Source organism: Corvus cornix, chromosome 14 (genome assembly GCF_000738735.6).
Source record: "Corvus cornix cornix isolate S_Up_H32 chromosome 14, ASM73873v5, whole genome shotgun sequence".
NCBI lineage: Eukaryota > Metazoa > Chordata > Aves > Passeriformes > Corvidae > Corvus > Corvus cornix.
This window is the reverse complement of record NC_046344.1, coordinates 624385-644482: the sequence shown is the minus strand read 5'-3', so window position 1 is coordinate 644482 and position 20098 is coordinate 624385. Positions and strand designations below refer to the sequence as shown.

General features: G+C 40.7%; 1 long non-coding RNA gene across 2 annotated transcripts in view; it reads right to left on the bottom strand.

Moving 5' to 3' along the window:
* Window positions 1–3080: 3080 nt before the first annotated feature.
* The window catches only part of LOC104684891, a 141615-nt gene continuing 124597 nt past the window's right edge, over window positions 3081–20098 (bottom strand). For both annotated transcript variants that reach the window (XR_002043925.2, XR_751044.3), the window contains one exon: window positions 3081–3140. This is a non-coding gene — a long non-coding RNA (uncharacterized LOC104684891). The remainder of the gene's footprint in view (window positions 3141–20098) is intronic.

Sequence of the window (20098 nt, the reverse complement as noted above, 5' to 3'; positions counted from 1 at the left end):
CCTTAAAATGATATGTAACGCAATTATGCATAATGTTTTACTGTGCTACAAATTTACAGGAGAAATCTGACTTCTGTATAATTGCTTATTTGACATTAGTGTCTGTGTAACTGAAATCACATTGAGCTTTCAGCTTGTCAAATATTTTGTGTTTTTCCACCTGTGAAACATTAGAATTAGCCTGACTTTTCTACTTTAATCTAGCCCAAGTGAAATGTCCCTTCTGATCTTCTTGGCTTTAGGTATTGTTTGCACCCACAGCCACCTACACTGTCCTCATGAGAAGCAAATGTCCTTCTCAAGGACATGAGGCACAATCAGTACACCAGATCCAGAAAAGAGAGAAGCATGTTTCTCATGTTTCTCAGCATTTCCTGTGCAGTAGAGGAAACGTGATTACAAGTAGCAGTATTTACCCAATTCTAAGGTAAAATAAAGGTTAAGAGAGTCCCCCTTCTAGGACATAAGGTCATCACTCACATGTGATCGACCAGTATCCATCCCCCTCTGCATGGGATTTCCACTCCAACACATTCTACTTTCAGTACGTGTGACTATTTGGATCCAGCCAGCACAAAGAACCTGCAACAGACTCGTGCTAGGCAGAAGCTTGAAGCAAGCTAAAAGAGCACCCCTGGCCTGCAATTAGCTCCTTCTCACCAAGGCATCTACTTGAAAAAAAAAATTTGAGCTGAAGACCAAATAGATTGGCATGTTTAGCTGCAGTCAAAGGTGAACATATCCTCAGCACTTACTACAGTTTTCCCTCCCAGTAACAGGTATTATAGCCAAGAGGCTCCAGCCATTGGTATATGAGCCCACTATAACACCAAAATAATCAGGCTGTAAGTATTCTAAATTCTTATTTGAATGCACTGCTACGCTGGTAAGGGATTTCTATTTTAAATTAACAACAAGGACAATATGAATAAAGATGATTTTGAATTCATAAAGATGAATTTACTTGGATTAAAGCAATAGGCATGCAAACATCTGACAAAGCTAAGCTTCAGTTATCTTGCAGCAAAAACAAAGGCAACAGCACAAAACCACTAGAAATTAGGTTAAAAAAGACAGTGTGAAAAGAAGATCGAAAAAGGTGAAAACCAACAGCAATGAAGTTAAAACCCATTCCACATACTCTGCCTTTTCATACACATAACTCACTGCAAAGAAAAAAATATTATCTCCCACCAGTGGAATGGCTCATTGCCTCAAGGAAATGCAAAACAATTACTGTTACAGAATAAAAAAAGACCACAGGATATGGGGAGGAATATTGCCCCCCCCCCAAAAAAAGCCCCAAAATACAAAACCAACCTTGCTGCATAGAAATGAATGAAAACACACAGCAAAATGACATCACAAAACCCAGGGTGAAGTGGTGTAACACAAAGACTGAGTGTTCCCAAGAAAAAAAGGAATATTCTTCCCAGCTTAAGTTTTGCCCACTCAAGCTAGCAGCCCATGCAAAAATCCAAGGAACATCTCATGATGCTCTACCTGTGCCTCACACAAAAGAAAATAATTTCATAATGCATGGCAACAAAGGAAGCACTGATTCTGATTTTTCATTGTTATTATAAAGTAGGAACTATTTCACAGAACCCACTGAATTACTGTACCAAGACAGAAACTCTGCAGATGTAAAATGAAGTTCAGGCTCGAGAGCAAACACTGACTCCCTATTTTTTAATCCTCCTGCAGCAGAAGGTCTTTTGTTATTAATACAAGGTAGGAAAACAAAAACAGCAAATCACTTCTGTCCATCTTTTCAGTTTATGATTAATATAAAACAATTTACACATCCTTTTTTTTTCCAACACTTTTTTGGTGCTTATAGCACTTCTGTCACTGATCTAACCTCATGGAATGAATATTTTACAGAAAAAACAACACAAGTGGCAGCACAAAGTTTGTTTCTCAGGCAGGCAAGCTGCCATCCCTCAGAAGACAGCTGAGTCACAGAGTATATAAATAACTCTGTCAAGAGAATAACTCAGTCTCACTGTGAAACCACTCAGCAGAGCCAGAAAGATGGGGACACAGCGGATGTTACCAGTGCTCAAGAGGTGCCCTTTCTCCCCACATCATCTGCAACAGCTTTTGCCTCTTTCCAGCAGCATGAAGGCAGACAGGAATGTCTTGTTCACAAGTGGAGGCATCAGGTTTTGTGAGAATTCATTAACTCTATGACATTTTACAAATCTTAATGGTGCTGGGAGGTCACTCGAGTGACCACGTGTCAATTAGAAACAGTCCTGTGAGAAGAAAGGGAGCCATACACAAACCTGGTGAGGATAAGTGGAGGGTCAGGTCACATCCCACCCAGCAGGAATTCCCTGCTCTCAGACACAGCACAGCCTTTACCTGCCCCACCGTGAGCAGCCAGAACACACCGAAGAGAAACTCAAGGTCACTTGTACCGGTGGCAGCAGAGAGGCACAGATTTGCTGGCCCACATTCATGGAAGCACATAGAAACATTTGCCTGCATCAAATACTGCTTTGGGGAACAGGCTTCTTCTAAATTGATAAAGATATACAAGAATTTTGGTGCATTAAACTATGTAAAACTTAACTCATGATCTCAGCATCTTATACAAAAATTCAGATGTACATACACACGTTCTTCAGCTAAGGCTTTCCTTGTACCTTAACTCTTTCTTCTTTACATCCAGAAGTAACAAAAAGGCTTTTAGGCCTGTCCCTAGCACTTTATTTGGCCAAACCCCCTGGTACAAAGTCTAGGGAAATCCACTTCATCACTGAGACAGCCATACCACTGACAACATTAATACAATATTTTCTCATCTGTTGGCACGCTCAGGGACCCAAGGCTGGATGAAGATCACAATACTTTATATAACCGCATAAAAATATGCAACATAATGCACTAAAGCATCATTTTTCAAACTGTTTGGTCTTCTGTTCTTGATTATGTTTCTTCAGGTCTGCTTGAGTCTCAGAAATTCCAGTCCTCCAAAGAAATTCTGGAAAAAAGCCCCTGGCCTAAATGCAAAGTTATGCCATGAACTTCTGACAGGTAAAATACGAGGACTCCTTTGAGGCCCATCCTGAAGGCTGTGTGCAGTCACCACTTCCACTGACTTCAGGTAGAAGACTGATGGAAAGATGAACCTAAAAAGAAATGTAAAGATTCAAAATAAAGATGCAATTCCAGATGTACTTTGGCTCTAAAGACACGTGTTGTGTGACTTGAACTACTTTAACAGAAGAAACTAATTCATTGGTTCCTGGGCTGCCAAATTTTGTTTCAAATCTTGTGATGCAATATGAACAGCTAGAAACATCAAAACATGTTTTCCTCTCAATCTGTAACCCATCCTCCTTGGTAAACACCATTAGAGACTTGAGTCCTCAGCTATACCAATTTCTTACTTTTAGCTGGAGTAAATGTAGACATAAGCATAATTCATGGCCAGATATTACTGTATTTCATTTTCTTTTGACTAAGGTCAAGTCATCCATAGCCCAACGCCCTGTCTCAAAACCAAAGCTTTCTCTGGGTAGTAACGCTTATTATTCTTTTTTTACCTACTCCCTTGCCTTCCTCTATCCTCTCCATTTTTGCAGCAGATATTTCTCTATTTTCTATTTTATTTTACACTCATTTTACATCCATGTAATTCACAACCTCAGGTAAGGATCAGAAAAATTATACTGAAGACCTCCACATTGATGACATTTTCTTTCAATTTGATTTCTATAGAATGAAAAACTGGGTTTCTTCCTACCGTCATCACACTACCACAACACAGCAAAACATTTTTAGGCTTGAACTGAAACATTAACTTCTCTCCTGTATGTTAGGAGTAACTGGTGCCCTGGTGACAATGTGAACGGAGAGAGGGGCAGGCTGTGCTGCCAAGGTTGCTCGCTGGCTGTGGGGCTGGGAGGTTCCTGGCTGCATCCCACCGGGATGAGCAGGATGGCCGGCAGCACAACGCGCCTTTCACAGTTATCTCCCTCTCACAGATGCCCAACATCCATGAATACAAATGAAGGGATACGATGAAAATAAGTTTGTTTGTCATTGAGAGTCAACTGTGAATGACTAACAATCAATGAATAACCCAGTGGGTGTTTCATTACATGGCCTGCATGTTAGGTTTTTGAAGACTAACCTCTCAAAACATATTTCCATCCTCTTGGCTCCCTATGAGAGGATAAACATTTCAAAGAAGGCACTGTCTCCTGCAGTATTTGTTTGTACAGTGCTCTAGCACAATGGGGCTCTGTTCTCCAAGCAGTTCTTAATGACAAGTTCAACACCCATTTCCTTTTATAATCACACAATAAACAGTTTGTGTTTAGTCTTCTACTTTCCTGGTAGGTGAAAGCTTTACTGATCAGATCTCCTGTTGGTTAGTTGTTCACCTCAGCAAGAATCCCCTTACTAGGTAAGAGAGAAACAAGAAATTGTTTTCCTCAGCAGCTGCATTCTTGCTTGTGTTCACTTCCACACATAATTTCAGCTAAAGACTACTTTCTTTTTTCCTCTAAGAGAGGCATTTGTTCAAATTCACTTTGAGTGATGAGTTGAACTCAAGTGAAATTCTTAGAGAGCACTTCATCTGTGAATTCTGGTCTCTTTGCTTTGCACCTTTGAAGATATGTCTTCCTGAGCTGCCAGTGATCAAGATTCCAAACTGAACACTTATTGTTACAAGTGAGATGTTGTTCTAAAGAGCATGTCTGCAGCATTTCACCTTTGTGTCTCTTTATATGAAGCACTCTTAGACAGGTTGACTCCCAGATGCACCTAGACTGTGCTTTGAATCATCACAGTTTTTTGTTAACAAAGTGACTTAAGCCCTGCTTGTGTTTCTAGGCTTGGAGACCTGTTTTTGTCTAACAAAAACCCCCAGGAGCAGCTCCACTGCAGCAGCAAACCCCCAGAGAGCCAAGCTCCAGCAGCACCCACCTTTCCTCCGTCACGGGGAGGAACAGGTGATTCTCTCCAGCAGAGCTGGAAGAAGCTGTGCAGTGTTTGCCAGGGCCACCTGTAAATCCACCTCCTCTTCTGCCTTTTTTGCTCCTCCATCATTTTTGTACTGATAACTGGCGTGGCCACTTTCATTTCATAGTGGCTTAGTGCTAATTGGTGTTGGAAGGCAGATTAAAATCTTTAGATAAACTCTACCACCCTCCTACAAAACTGGGCAGTTATTTATTAATAACACAAATGATGTGAGGCAGTAGAGGAATCTGCGAGATTTAAGACTTACAAACTCTGGATTTATACCCTTTTTTGGGTATATTACTGCTGGAAATCCTGCTAAATAGGAAAGAAATTCCCAACATGCACTGAAAAATGTGTAAATTGAAGAGCAAACCTGAAAAAGTTACAGAATGCAATAATGTTAACTTTCACGAACATGTGAAGGGTGGGGATGATGGACTTCCAGAAACACTATCTGGCCACTTTTGCAAGTTTGAGAGCCTGGAAAGATTAATAAAGGTAACTGGCTTACATGGCTGAAGGTGCTGCTACAAGTGCCAACTGATAATATAAAGGACAAACTACTTGTTCTAAATGCAGCAGAGGCTTTGGAAAAGGAAAAGGGGCTGAACAACATCTAAACAGTAAGGGAAAGGAGGGAGGCAATAGGGCAAAGAAAAAAAGAGAGGATACTCTCTATTTTGGTTTTGCCTTACACTGACTGTAATGTTTTTCTCAAGCTAGACCACTTGTCAATCTATCTCAAGAACAACATGAACAAGGCTTTTCAAACTATGGCAACTCATTGAAGTTGCACCTTTTACGGATGAGTGTCCATGGAAATTCCTCCTGGTGCCCACTGTTACACTTCACACCGGACCCTGTAGACAGCATTGCCCCAGATGTGTCACAGTGAATTAGGACATCAGTGGAGAGCAATGAGCTCCATGAAACCAACACAACAGAGACAGAAATAGCCCCCTGATGAAGGCAACCTTCACTTCTCATCTGCCTTAGACTCACTGTCGAGCTGAGACAGCTCACAAAAGTATCAGTTTAATCACCTGTAAGGATAGTTTTCATAAAATGGGCAGCTGGTTACTCTCAGTGAGTCTGAACCCACCAATTTATTTCATGCTGCAATCAAACATTAATGGGCTTCTGTTTCAACCTGTTCAGAGCAGAAATGGTGACTGAAAGAGATAAAATTGCATTCCATCATGGGTCTGCACAGCCGACGAGGTCCTTTCATCTTGCAATCACTTTTTTTCCTTTGTGGTAAAAAGAAAGTTGGGATCTGTACAAACTTCAAACATATTGCATTCTCCAAACAGGAACTTCCCTGTCAATTTATCATAGATTTCAGCCTCTTGATCTTTTCTATGTGTCTCATGATAAGACCCAATGCCAAGAAAGACTCTTCTTAAAGGGCCAGCCTATACAAATAAGCAAGGGGATTTTATTTCATACCTTAAGATTAGATATGCATTATTGACAGGATCATTAATTATATATTTTGGATTTAGAACCAAGATTTAAAAAAAAGCACAATATTTGAACATACATAATTGCTATCACAGCATACAATCTCTTTTTTTTATTAAGCACAGACCCCATTTCCTCCTTGTATGAATATTTTATTCTGAATACATGTTCCAGTTATTTGGCAATATCTCCTATTCCATTTCAGCCCTTATTTTGAAAGAAGGAAACTCAGATGTGAAGATTTCTTACTGATGTAATCTAGTTCTACTTCTAAATTAAAATAAATTCGAAGTGCGATGTCTTAAAAAAACCCAAATCCTCCCAGCTCTCTCCAGGCCTCAGACCCACAGGCTGGGGGAACTGCAGGCACTTCAGGCCCTGGATCATCTTCCCAGACCCCTGTAAGTCACAGGGCAGGACCTGCCTTGCCATGGTTTGCAGAATTGCTGCCAGCACAGAACATCACATTGCTGAAGGTTTTTGCACGGCAGTGAGTTGATCTGCAGCCCTTGGGAGAGCTCTCTCTGCAGCTGTGTGTACATGTGCATCATCTTCTCTCAGAACAGCAGCAGAGAAGGAACCTCTACCAAGTTTTCAGCCACCCTAGGGAAACTGCACTATTTTCTAAGCGAAGGCTTTATCCAAGACTCCAGAGAGATTCATCAAAATATGAACCAGGCTGTTATAAATGACCCAGATCCGATATGGAAATGAGTTATTAAAATTTACTGAGAACTCTATAAAAGTGGCAAAGCAAAGAGGGACAGCACTGGGAGCATGGCTGGGTGCCAGAGGCTCACCCACAGAATGGTGATCCTGCCTTTTATACCCCTGTGATTGCATCAGCCTGATGCATATTTATTTATGGTTTTGCACAGTCTCACCCCCTTGTCAATCTTTTGGGAGCCCGCCCTGTTCTGGTGCTGTGGCCTCAGGGTCCTCACTGGTTGGAGTCCCATTCCTTTTGTGGTGGTGCCTTCCAAGTCTGGCTGGCAACAGCCTGGCCCTTTGCACACCCCACAGAACTGATGTTACAGCACACAGATCATCCAGCCCCTGTAAAACCAACCCACACCCAGAGCACCCCAGCAACATTAAACATTTCAACATATCCTATCACCTTGATATTTCCCCTGGGAAAATATCATAATATCCAACATCACAACTCATAACTCATAATATAACCCATAATTCATACAACATATGGTGAAAGCCAACTCTCAGTAATTCATCTATAACAATGCCAAGCAATGTAGATGTCCAAAAAGGAAGATTATAAACTTTTGTGGACATATGTCCCACCATGTTGCCCTTGTGTTCCCCTTGTGAAGAGCTCTGGCCCAAAGCCTGGCAGGCAATGATGAGCTGTGTGAGCCAGGGCACAGGAGGGGCAGCAGATCTGCAGGGCCAAGGGGCCGTGATTCCCCTCAGCCTCACCAACTTCTTTGTTCTGTGACAAAAGGCAGCTCTCGTACATTAAGGTGAACAATGGTGTATGTCAGGCTTCCTTCACATAAAATTAGTCTTGCATTAAAGGATCTTTGGGTTATTTTTTTCCTTCCATGGAATAAAGAAGCTGGTTGCTTCCCACAAACACACGCACAACTTCCAAGCTTAGGCAAGTACGGCAGAGGTAAGAGATGATGACCCATGCTCTAATCTTGTCATTCATTCAGCAGTGACAAATATATATAAAAGCTTAATTTTCAGAACCACAGCTAATAGTCCAAGCTCAGCTGACACACCTTGAAGATGCAGATTCAATACCCCAAGCTACCACATGGGATCTAGAAGTGAAGACCTGATCTTCAGCCTTCCTGTTTCACCTCCCCACTGGTGTAACAGGGAAGCCACCAGATGCTGCATCAGCCTGGTCTGCTCAAACCAGGGCAGTGGAGCCAAAGCAATTAATGACTATGGGTAACTACAGAAATCAGGTGTAACCAGCTGCTACATTAAGTAACTGAGAGCAGAGAATCTGATATTCTACTATTATCTTGCATTTCATTTCTCTAGGTATGACTACAGTATTTAATAGAAAAACTTTAAAGTTACTGAGACTGAGAAAATGGGATCTTTGATGTCTTTTATGCTTACTTCATTCATAGTGTAGATGCTAAACCTCCTGCTTTAGAAACTGAAGACTGCTTCATTACTAAATGGCTGTGCATCATGGCCCTTACAAATCTCTATTAAACTGAGGATTAGGCAAGGGCTGGAACAGATAGACAGTATATTTTCATTCAATCTCCTTTAAAATAATGATGCATGGAACTTCATGTCATTACTCTTTAATGGTCTTAAGCCTATTTAATAGCACAGTAATATTCCAAAAAGGAAAAGGGAATTATTTCCACATTTAATTTTCATTGCAAAAGTGAATGTGGTTCTTTCCATGGCAGATAAGCAGCTAAAACTGCTTGGTACCTTAACTGGGGTATGACTGCATTAGCTCTGCTACATTACAGCTTGGCTAATGAAACAAAGCAAAATTATTAGCTTCAGACTCCCTGGAGTATCAGGAAGTAACATTTGGCTTGTTTCTAGGGGTGTCCATAGGGGCAATGGGATGTGCAGGCGATGCACCTGGATGAGCTCAAGCTCGGCCTGTGTGACTGAGCTGGCTCCCTACACATCCTCCCGTGCACAGGTCCTGTGTGGGGCTGCACGGGGAGCCAAGGACTGTTATGGCCCTGGCCATGGAGCCTCTCGTGCAGCAAGAGCTGGGTATTGCCAAGGGAATAATTACCCTACCAAAGCTTTGTTCTGCCCTCATTTGCACTGATGGAACTCTGTGTGAATGTTGTAGATCCACTCCTGCTGCACCTCTGTAAAAAGGAGTTGACACTTGGGCTTCCCAGTTCCTGCATCTCAAGTGGAAATAACAAGTTTTTTCCTCCTTAAAAAAAAAAAACCAAAAAAAAAACCAATCACAATCCACTAGCTGTTATTCTAGGAGAGTCTCCTACTAGTTAATTTAACTCTAAAAAGATGGAGGTTGTGCAATTCAGAACACAAAGGGTATCTGAGTCAAGGTTCAGAATCTTTCTTTTAATGTAATAATGTGATTGATTTTTCCCCTCCTGAGGGGTGTTACTATATTCATATTTCAGGTTTAATTATCTTCTCCAGGACTGTTAGTACTTCCACAAGTTTCTTTTCTCTAAGTTCTACTTATACATACTGGGGAGATTAGACAGTGTTTGATAACCTTTTATAGCCAAATGACTTCAGCTTCATGTGTACAAAAATCTGAGCTGGGGAAGGAAGAGAAGTTGTATCAAATCACTAAAACCAAGTGAAGCACAGCAGCTCTGCCCCCGTCCTGGTACATGAGCTCCACCAGAGAGAAGACTCACATCACCCAGGCAGCAGCAAAGAGCCTGCCTATAAACAGGATCCAAGAGATATTACATAGATGTTTAATATAAAGTTCTATTCTTCAACAGAAAAGTTGTCTGTGGACCAAAAATCTAGGGTTATTTGCACTAGGGATATTAATCTAGGCTAAGTGGCACTGTAATCTAAAATATTTAAAGATTTTTCCTTGCCAGGCTGCACTAGTCCTTAAAATCTAAGAGCATTTCATTGACTTTTCCCAAAGATTTTTCCCAAGGATTTAAGAATTCATTAATTTTTATCAGATATGCTATTTTCAGCTACGACAATGCTAAAACACCTTTGAACACATAAGAAAGATCATAAATGTATATAGAAACAAATAAAACTAGTCAGGGAACTTCACTATGTTAACACACTGTGGCTGGTTTAATAAAACATGAGTTTGCTCTTCATGCAAATAAAAATAATATTTGCATGAGGAGCAAATAAAAATAAAATAAAATAAAATAAAATAAAATAAAATAAAATAAAATAAAATAATAGAATAAAAATCGGTTGGGGTTTTTTTTCCTTAACCATTAATTAACGAGGTTGCAACAGTATGAATGATTTACAGTGACATGCTCTGAGAGGTTATACATGGTGAGTAATGCCTTGTCAGATGCTTCAGTATTTGTGTTGAGATGAATGGCACATAATGTGATTCACATGCTAACAATGAACATCAATATTTAGTACTCCCTGCAAAGCCACTGGTATGATAAATTTGGCCTTAACTTCGTATCTATCTGCAGACTTGCCTATCAGCTATTTATGTAAAGAAATATTTCCAGAGAACCCTTATCAAGTATATTTATACCTCCTCACTGCTTTGGCAAGAACTTTTACTTCTCCTTGGAGCTGTGAGCTCCACTCACCTCACTTTACAAGGCCCTGAAGTCCATTGAGGCCAGCCAGGCTTGCAGCATCCTGGTAAGAGCCCAGCACACACAGAGTAACCAGCAAGGCTGCTGGGCAGACAGACACCTCTTACATTTATACACCTTGCTCTCCTAGCAGCTCCTCCACGACAGGGAGTGTGGACTTGGCGATCTTGAAAGATCCCTTCCCACCCCAGTTGTGTTGTGATTTCCCTCAGGAAAGGCAATGAGACAGCAAATGCAGTTCTGATAAAAGCCATGGAGAAGGTGCCACAATGCCAAGCACTATCACACAAATCAACAGATGAAACACAGTCAGCAGCTACATCCCTATCCATATTCTTCCTGCAGTTTTGTAGTGTTGTTTCTTGCCACCCAAGTCCCTTTCATCCTGTGATACATTCATGATGGTGCCATTCTCCGTGACTGGGCTCAAAACCTTACTGCTTTGTAAGGTCTGAACTGATCCTGTGAAGAATTCTTTGAAAACCACTATTAGGATGATGTATGGCCTAATTTTGGTTGCTATAGTATTTAGAGTCAGACTTATGACTGGGCAAACAATCTCCCACTCACTTGAAATGCAGGAAAAGCTTTCAGTGCTGCAAGAAAAGGCTTTCTAGCTGAAAAGTCGTATTTTAAAGTTTACAGCTCCTGCTTCTGGCTCATAGCTGCTACAGCAGCATGGAGAGGAGAACCAGCCTGGCAGGGCTGTGCAGAGCCCTGGCTGACACTACTCCAGAATTCTGCTGTAGCTGCTTTATGGGATGAATGTAGCGGCAGTTTATTACCAGAAGTACCAAGCTGCCATTTGAATTTGTCTACAGTTTTAAAAGCAGCACGTTTTTATTAAGATAGAAATGACTGTGAGGAACCAAGTGCATTTTAACACAGGCAGTGAGATGTAATGCAAGAACACTGTGCAGGCCTTTATGGCTGGAAATAGACACCATTGCTATCAACCTTTTCTGTTGCCTTCCATCAAGTTTAACGTGCATAACCTTGGTGGCAGAGCCTCATCTCACACTCTCTGGCCTTGGGGCCGTATAAACAAAAAAAAAATCAAACTGAAGCCAAATGCCAAAGCAGACAGGAGAACCTCCTTTTCCCTCTTCATTCTATGTATATCTGTTCATATGACAGAGGGCCTCAAAGCACTACTGAATATATGCATCATACTCTATGAAAACCAATACTCCTTTTACAAATGAACATAGGACAACTGAATTTAAAACCTTCCTCCCATTCTGAATGCTTCAGCTTATACACTTTAGCAGGATTTTACAAGTGTTAAGCACCAGTTTCAGAAGCAGCTTATACTTGTACCTAGCTTCACTGCTGTTCAAACAGACCTTTAGAAGTCATGAACTAGGTTCTCCAGAATTAGGAAATGGCTTTAAAACATGATTTTCAAGTCAAGCAAAATGCCCTATTATTAATAATGTACCTTAGACAAATCCAACCAAGCAAATCAGAATAACTCTCCATTGCTTGGATATGTGACAAATTCTTTTACATGCAGCCACGACTCTTCAGACTGAGAATGCACACGCAAGTCATTTAGTTCAGCTTCACGTCCTTTCAGAACAGAACAGAATCTGGTTTTAAGAGCATACCTACTTAGGACATACTAAACTAGCTAATGAGCTTAGCGTTGCTTCTGCAGATTTTCACCATCCTGAAGCATGAGGTACCTGTGCCTTACACAATGCATATGGTTAATTCAGTGATTTTCAGTGAAATCCTTAAATGTTTTCTTCAGAAATCCACAACACATTACCCAGAAGAGACTGTACTGACAGACTTCAACCTTAAGGACATTTTTATTTATTTTTTTGTTTCCTCCTTTTTCTACTTCAGAGGTTTCCCCAGTAGTTTTAATCTGTAATAGAATATTAAGCTGTATCTCCTGTAGCTCTGTTGGTCACAGTTACTGATAAGATTTGATTCCTACTGTTCTTAAAATGCAAGGGACAGGCTTTGCTGGGGTGTGCTTGACCTTTCCAAAGCCATGGCCTGGTAGGAATCGCGTTGATTGCTCTAACCTGTCAATGAGCAAGAGCTGCAAAGCCAGCAGGAGATCACGTTCTGATGCCTGTAGTTAAATAACAGCACATCAGGAGAGCACATTTATGAAATATCTGAAGGGCTGAAAGGTCACTCTCAACAAATCTCCCCTTTCGGGGGAGCAAGAGTTGCCATTTCCCTGCCGCTCCTCTGGCTGGGCAGGTTGTACCACAGCGGCCTGGATCTGAAGGGCTCCAGGCCGCTTTAGAAGAGAAAGTATTGTCATAGATACGAGCTTTTCTCCATTATGTGTCATACTTAAAGCAACACTAAACTTCTGGCAGAAATTTTAAAAAACACCAAGGGTTGGAACTCTTTAAACCGGCAATAAGGCCCAGCCGCCTTCTCACACAGGTTCACAGAGGTCTCCCACCCTCTGGGGCCAAGGGTCTCCAAACACCACCCACAGCAATTCAAGCTTTTATCCCTCAAACATCCCATACTTAGAGCTTGAAAACCTTCCAAAACTTATCACAACATGCCAGGAATCAAAGCATCCCTGCAAAGGTTCAACCAAGGCAGCTCTGCACACCCACAGAGCTCTCATCACACCCCACTGCTCTGGCCCAAACCTGGCAGCCCCGAGCTCCTGCCCCGCTCCCTTTGCTGCCAGTTCCTGCAAATCCTCGGCAGCTCCACGGGTGCTCTGTGCAGCGAGTGAGTCTTCACGGAGCGGAATCCGACTTTCAGGAAAAAAAGAGAGCAGAAGTCCCCAGCTGGAGTTATCTCTTGTGCCCCGAGCCCACAGAGCGAGATGGTGAGCGCAGGAGCAGAAAGAGCTGTCAGACATTTCCGAGGCACCGCTCTGAACTTCCCAACAGCCGTCCCCAAGCAGGAACCCTTGTTCTGGAGCACAGGTTCCTCTCACCTTCCCTGCTGCCAGCTCAACAGCTCTCCACACACCCTGAGGACCAGAGTCCTCCTGCCTTTGCTTCTTTCTTTGTGTTTTCTCCCTGTTTCCATGCTGCACTGCTGCTGCTTTTGGGTGCCTCCATACCTGTTCAAATGACAGATGAAAATCAAATTGATACTGTGCCTCTGTTCATACACACTCTGTTCTTTGGATACTTCAGCTTACTTTTAGAGAAGGTACACTTAGAATTTCCTATTTTTAGTCCAAGTGAAGGGAGCTGGTATGGGTATCAGTCTCTAAGTCTGGTGTGATGCTTTTTAGACTACCCATCCATGAGCATAACAACAGGCACATCTAAAAGCTAAACAGTATTTTTACCATGAGCTGTTTTGTTGCCAGCTTAAAGAGCAAGTGTCTCAAAACTAGATCTTTTACTACAAACATCATGGGCTTGAAGTAACACAAATGTTTTACTTTTTAAATTTTTTTCAGTTCTTCAAACCTGGCATCTCTTGACACCTTCCCTGCCTTGTTTAAAAGCTTTTCTAATCCAGAATGGTACGAGAAACAGAATGCTGTAAAGTGCATACATTGAAGTCTGACTAGGTAATTTGGCAATAGTCTTACAATAAGTGTTTTTCCATACCCACTAGTACACTTTCTCAATGTTCCAGTTAGTATATAAAAAATAATGCTTAAACTGTACAGCTTCTATAAAAACCTAGAGCAGGCAATGCACTCCTTGGCACAACTGCACATTTCAAAAATGGGATTTTTATCACAGTATTTCATTTCCAGTCAATCGAGGTCTGCATTCATAGATCATTTTGCACACACATTACTCAGCGACTGCTGCTTCTATCTCCAGTCTGGTAAATATTTTTGCCTTGTGCAAAGGATATATGAGCAACACAGCCAAGATGAATTCTTGCATTAGTCTTGCAGCCCAGATGACAGTGACATACAGCAAGATATTAGAGCACTATGGTATCAGAAATGTACAGTAAGCCTGGGTAAAGGATGCAGCCTAGAGTTTTATAGCATAAGACCCAGGAAAACAAAGATAAAAGGTACACTTCCACTGTAACATACAGCCAAGTTTAGTCATTCAGAATAACACACCACATCAATTAAATTTAATCTATCAATTCTTCATCTTCCTGGAGCCAGCCCAGGTGCCCTTGATGACAGCTTGGCCTATTTCATGCAGTGCAACAGAGATCAATAAGGAGGTGCTACAGGGTAGTAGATGGTGCCCATGTGTCTAGCTAAGAAAAAAAATATGTAACTTAGCGTTGTTAGACTGTTCTACTGCTTCTAAATGGGTATCAGTACTCTGTAACGTAATCCAGTAGTAAAGGAGTGGAGAAGTTTGGCTCTTGAAAGTGTTAAAAGGCTGCTGTGATTTTCTGACGGGCAGCAGGATATTGCTCCCAGCAAGTTCCCAGTTACTGGGAGCAGGCTGATGTCAGTTTTATGGGCACACCAGAGGCAGTGCATAACCAGTCTGTCAGGAGCAAGGAAAGCTTTGTTCTTCTGTATTGATGGGAAATCTTCATTTCTCTTTACAGGCATTAATCCACTGAAATCAGGCAAAATTAAAAGACAGAGTTCAGGTTAAGCCATTCTTTCTACAGCCCAGCAGTACAGCACGTACAGCATTTATGCCTCCAGCCTTATCAGCATTCAAAGCCACATCAGTTTAGCTAACAGTACTAAGATTTTTAAACAGCTAATGAATTCTGAGCATGGCCAGCACTACTTTAATTCAAATTTGCCTTATATTGAGTTCTCTCAGCTCAGCAAAGAAGGCAGTTTAATGTGCAATTAAGGCTCTCTCTGCTATGTAAGCTGTTTTTATTATATCAAAAATCATAAATGAGAAGAATTAACACATTGGAGAGTCGGTCTAAGGTGATGAAGAAGAGGAAAGTTTATGCAAAATACAGACTGTATCCAAGTTTCAGTCTCCTTGAAGACTATGGGAACACCAAACAGCTCATTTAACACCTTATTAGTCAATTTGCTAAAATGACTTGCAGAAGGACCATGTCAAGCCATAGAGCTTTAGCAGAGTGACTGCTGAAATCCCTTCCTAAGTGACCTGTACTATCCTGTTCTTATTTGCAAATTTATATGAGATGTCATAAACATATATATAAATAACAAAGAAGCAGTCGGGTGATAGTAAGTAATCCATACAAATTCTATCAGAGCAATAAAATCTCTCCGAATTTTATCCTCAGGGCTCCAGATAACCTCATCCAGTGAGGAATTCAGTAACTCCATCAGACAAGAACCAGAAAGCGGGGTGGTAACTGGGTTTGGAAGCAATGCTAATGAAACTCTACAGATGCAGCTTCTCAAACAGAATTAATTTGATGAGAATAGAACACAGAGAATCATTTCAGGCTCATTTTTTGACATCTTTCAAAGTTAGAATACTTCCAAATTTATATGCTTGAAACCCTAGCAACTGCCTCAATTTTCTGGTGCAATATCTTTGTGGGTAGAATCCTGGAAGACAAAAATTTATTAGCACATGGCAGTATTATTTAATCTAACTTGGTCTGCAGGCTCAAAACACTTAATCTAAATTCCTACAGAATTAACCATATTTAGTGTTACTATGACTGAATTTTAATAACCCAAAATTAAAATAACTTCCAATTAAAATATGAAAAAAAATTTAAAAGACCAAACAGATTGAGGCATGAAGAAGCAGCACTGCTTTATGAAAGCTTAGTGGTTTAATGATAAGCATCCCACATTTTTTCCCAGCAGAAATATTTTGAGGCACTCCAGTCCTGACGGTGTGATGGGCTTGTGTGGAAGTGGCAACATGGAAAATTTTCAAATAGGTGGCTCTCAGTAACACATTGGGAAGATGGACTGGAGAGAAAGGCTGAACAGAGGGAAGGATCTCTTAGAAGCCAAGGAGGTGTGGTGGAAGGCCAGCCTGGGTCAGTGCTCAGTGCAAGAGAGGTAAGAAGTCAAGGAAGAGCTGAATCCAGAGCAGTAGGAAGATCAAAGAAACTGTCTCAAAAGTTGTCTTAGCAACTGCACACAGTGCAGATCACTTGTGGCAGAAGACTCTCCCGTTTCAAAACGTAGACCACAATTATCTTTGCACTTACAGATCGAGATTAACTGGGACAAAGAGACTTTGTACATCAGGACCAAGGGGGATACAGCTGTGCTGGCTACTGTAATTTCTGCTGATAAGGCTCTAGTCACATCTGGTGAAAAAAAACACATCAGGAAAAAAATTATTGTTTTGGCATGTGATACTAAGAGTAAAGTGTCACAAGTTTGCAAGGGTGTGTTGCCACGCCAAGATGCAGAATCAAACAAAACATTGTCACTTAGAGAAGCTGCATAACTTCAGGCGTTATCTTTGCCACGAATGGCCTGTGGGAAGAACATCTCTCACTTACTTACACAGAAGAAGTCAGGCTTCTAAACGGAGAGGGTCTGCATCTCCACATCGACTCATGCTGTCAAACACAACCACAATAAAAAGCACCAACCTATTTGGATTTCTTATTGACCGGTGTTCTACTGTGAATGGCATTATTTTCTTCCTTGACCTCAGTTCAGGGAACAATTTAGAAGCTTTTCAAAATCTGCTTTTCTATTATTCAGAGAAAGATTTGAATTTATTGAACAAGGACTGTTTTTACAAATGCTTTTTTTTCCTGGATTTTTTTTTTCCCATCTTGCTTTTCTGTTCTCTCCCTCCTGTCCCAGGGTGGATGTGAACCTCAGGCTGCCTGAGTAGCTTTTAAACATTAAACAAAACACATCAGCTTGCCATGTCTGTCTCAGCAGAAAGTCAATATTCACTCCAGGAGCAATCAAGCACCCAAGCACAGAGGCTTTAGCAAAAGGCTGTAAAAAATGTAGTAACAATGTCTGAAAATGCTTTGAGTAAAGGTTTTCTTGTAAACCTGCAGTTGAAACCAACTTTATCTAAGAAATTACAAAGGCCTTGATCAATCTGAACTAAATTTTGATATTACAAACTCTATATGTGGCCAAGTGCAATTTTGAGCCATGCAACGCACAAGGACCTTTTACCAATTTTACTGAATTCTAGTAATAAAGTTTTTGTGTAAATTTTGCAATTCTAAACCTTTGATGTGCTCAGAATTTTAGCTAACCCACATCTCAAGATCTTTATTGCTTCTATAAATGCAAATAGTGAGAAAAATACTGGTTTTCTAGCAGTACAGCTTTGAAAATCTTTACCTAATAAATAAACTCATTTTACATGTGTCACTCATCATGCACTGGATGACAAATGCTTTTTATCACTACCAATCTCAAGAAGAGTTTCAATGAAGAAACACCTAAGTCAAGAACAATACACACTATAAATTACCTTTTTTTCCCAGAACACCTCAAAAATAATGTAGTTAACCCAGCAAAGATTTTAGCCTTCGTCCTATGAAGGTAGAAGTGCTTTCTTTGTTGTGAAAAATCTGCATCAATAAAATGACTAAAGATTCTATAGACTTCAAAAAGAATTTGCATATTATTAAATAGTCCAGATAAGTGCTACATGATTTCACCCTTAAATAAGTAATCTTGAGAAACATTTCGAAATCTGGGAATTGGGTGGTCACTGTCAAAGCTACATGCAGAGATGCAGAATAGACAGGAAATTGTTTCTGTGCTTACCCAATTCTTGCCACTGAAGGCCACAAACACCTGTGTTCTCAGGTACATGCCAAGGTACAAAGAAGTGATTTAATTTCTATTTAATAGCATTTTGTTTCTTCAAAGGAAATGGCAGAACTAATTGTACTGTAATTTATCCAACAATTCAGACTTCCTAGAATGCTTTCCATTCTCAGCCATGCAGTGCTCCTGGCAAAATGGTGGGGAAAAGAAAAGAAGAAACTCACAGAAAAAAACCCAAACATTATGAAGAACTAGGATTTCCTGTAAGGACAAAAAAAGATTTTGTAATAGACTAGCACCTAACAAAGTAATAATTTCCATACATCTAACTTAAAGGCCAAATCCCACCATGACTCACGAGCATTTTCAGCACTCCCAGCAATTGAACCAAGTCACACCATGAAACAAAACAAGTGCTCATGAGCTTGTAGAATGAGAGGCTTATGTGATCAGATGGAACCTATTCAAATTAAAGTGGTGTGAGGCAGGCACCTGAAATGGGCAGGTAGGTCAGTGAACATAACTGATTTTCATTTTTCTAAAAAAAGTAAGTATTGACATTATAATGCAGGATTCAATAAAAGAGACAGAGACTAATCCTGAGAAACAGGAGTGGGAGGTGAAAACAGAGCTTCTACCTGGAATGCAATCAGAATAGCAAGCATTCAGTTTTCCACTTGAAATTTAGAAAATAACTCAGCCTCAAATCTCTGAAGGTTTATTGTATCATCTAAAAAGTACTCCCCAACACCTAGCATTACACTTGCTTTCAGAGAGAGCACTATCTTAATTTACAGCCTATTCAATAACAGATGTAAAGGTTAGGATCTATGTTCTTGCAAGACACCATTGAAAATCTGCCTTCGGTCATTTTTAGGAGATGCCTTTTTTCTTTTTTCACCATTTACTCCATGTCTGTTCTTTGCACAGAAAAATGAGAAGTGTGTTTTAGTTTGATCAGTGGCTCATCCGCCCCAGCTTTGCTTTACAGAACCTGCCCCCCAGGTTCTGAGTACAGGTGATCTCAAAGGGGAGCCAGGCAGAGCAAGGGATTCATCAAGGGCGTTGTGTGTGTGGTGGGTCTGACAGGACTCCTGGCTGGCTGAATGCCACCTCCAATGGAACTGTGTCACCAGGACTGACTGGCGGGCAGATATGATCATGGCAAGAGGCATAACTCTTTTAAATCAACGTTTTAAAAGATCACAGAACGAACTGAAGAATCCTCACCCGCCCATCAGCATCCCCAGTGCCACAAAATATATTTTTACTTGATAATGTTAACATAACATTCTCTTTAAGACTTTTCAAGCTCAAGGTAATTGTGGGAAGCGCTGAAGGCCTCAGAAACACAAATCTCATTAAAATTTCAAGTAGTTGTGAAGAAAGGTTCATTAATATGAGTTAGACTGTGAGGCAGCAGTGCTGGCATCCTTGCTAACACAACGAGGTGGTCTCAGCTCAGAAGACTTAAATGTGGGAGAAAACAGCAGTAGCAGCACACTGGGTCTGCAGTGTAAACATTTATCATCAAGAAAAACTGATACTGTTCCCGATTTTCTGGGCTTTAAGTCTTATTGTTTGCAGCATTTGAACAAAAATGCTGGAAAAAAAAAAGTCTAAAATAATGGGTAATGTGTAAACTACAGAGTCAAAACATTTCAGACAAGGAAAGTCATATCAAGGAAACACCAATTCCTCTTGCTTTCAGAATGTGTAAATATTTTACACTTAGCAAAACATTTAAATGCTCATAATTGCAATGGGTACTTATCCCCTG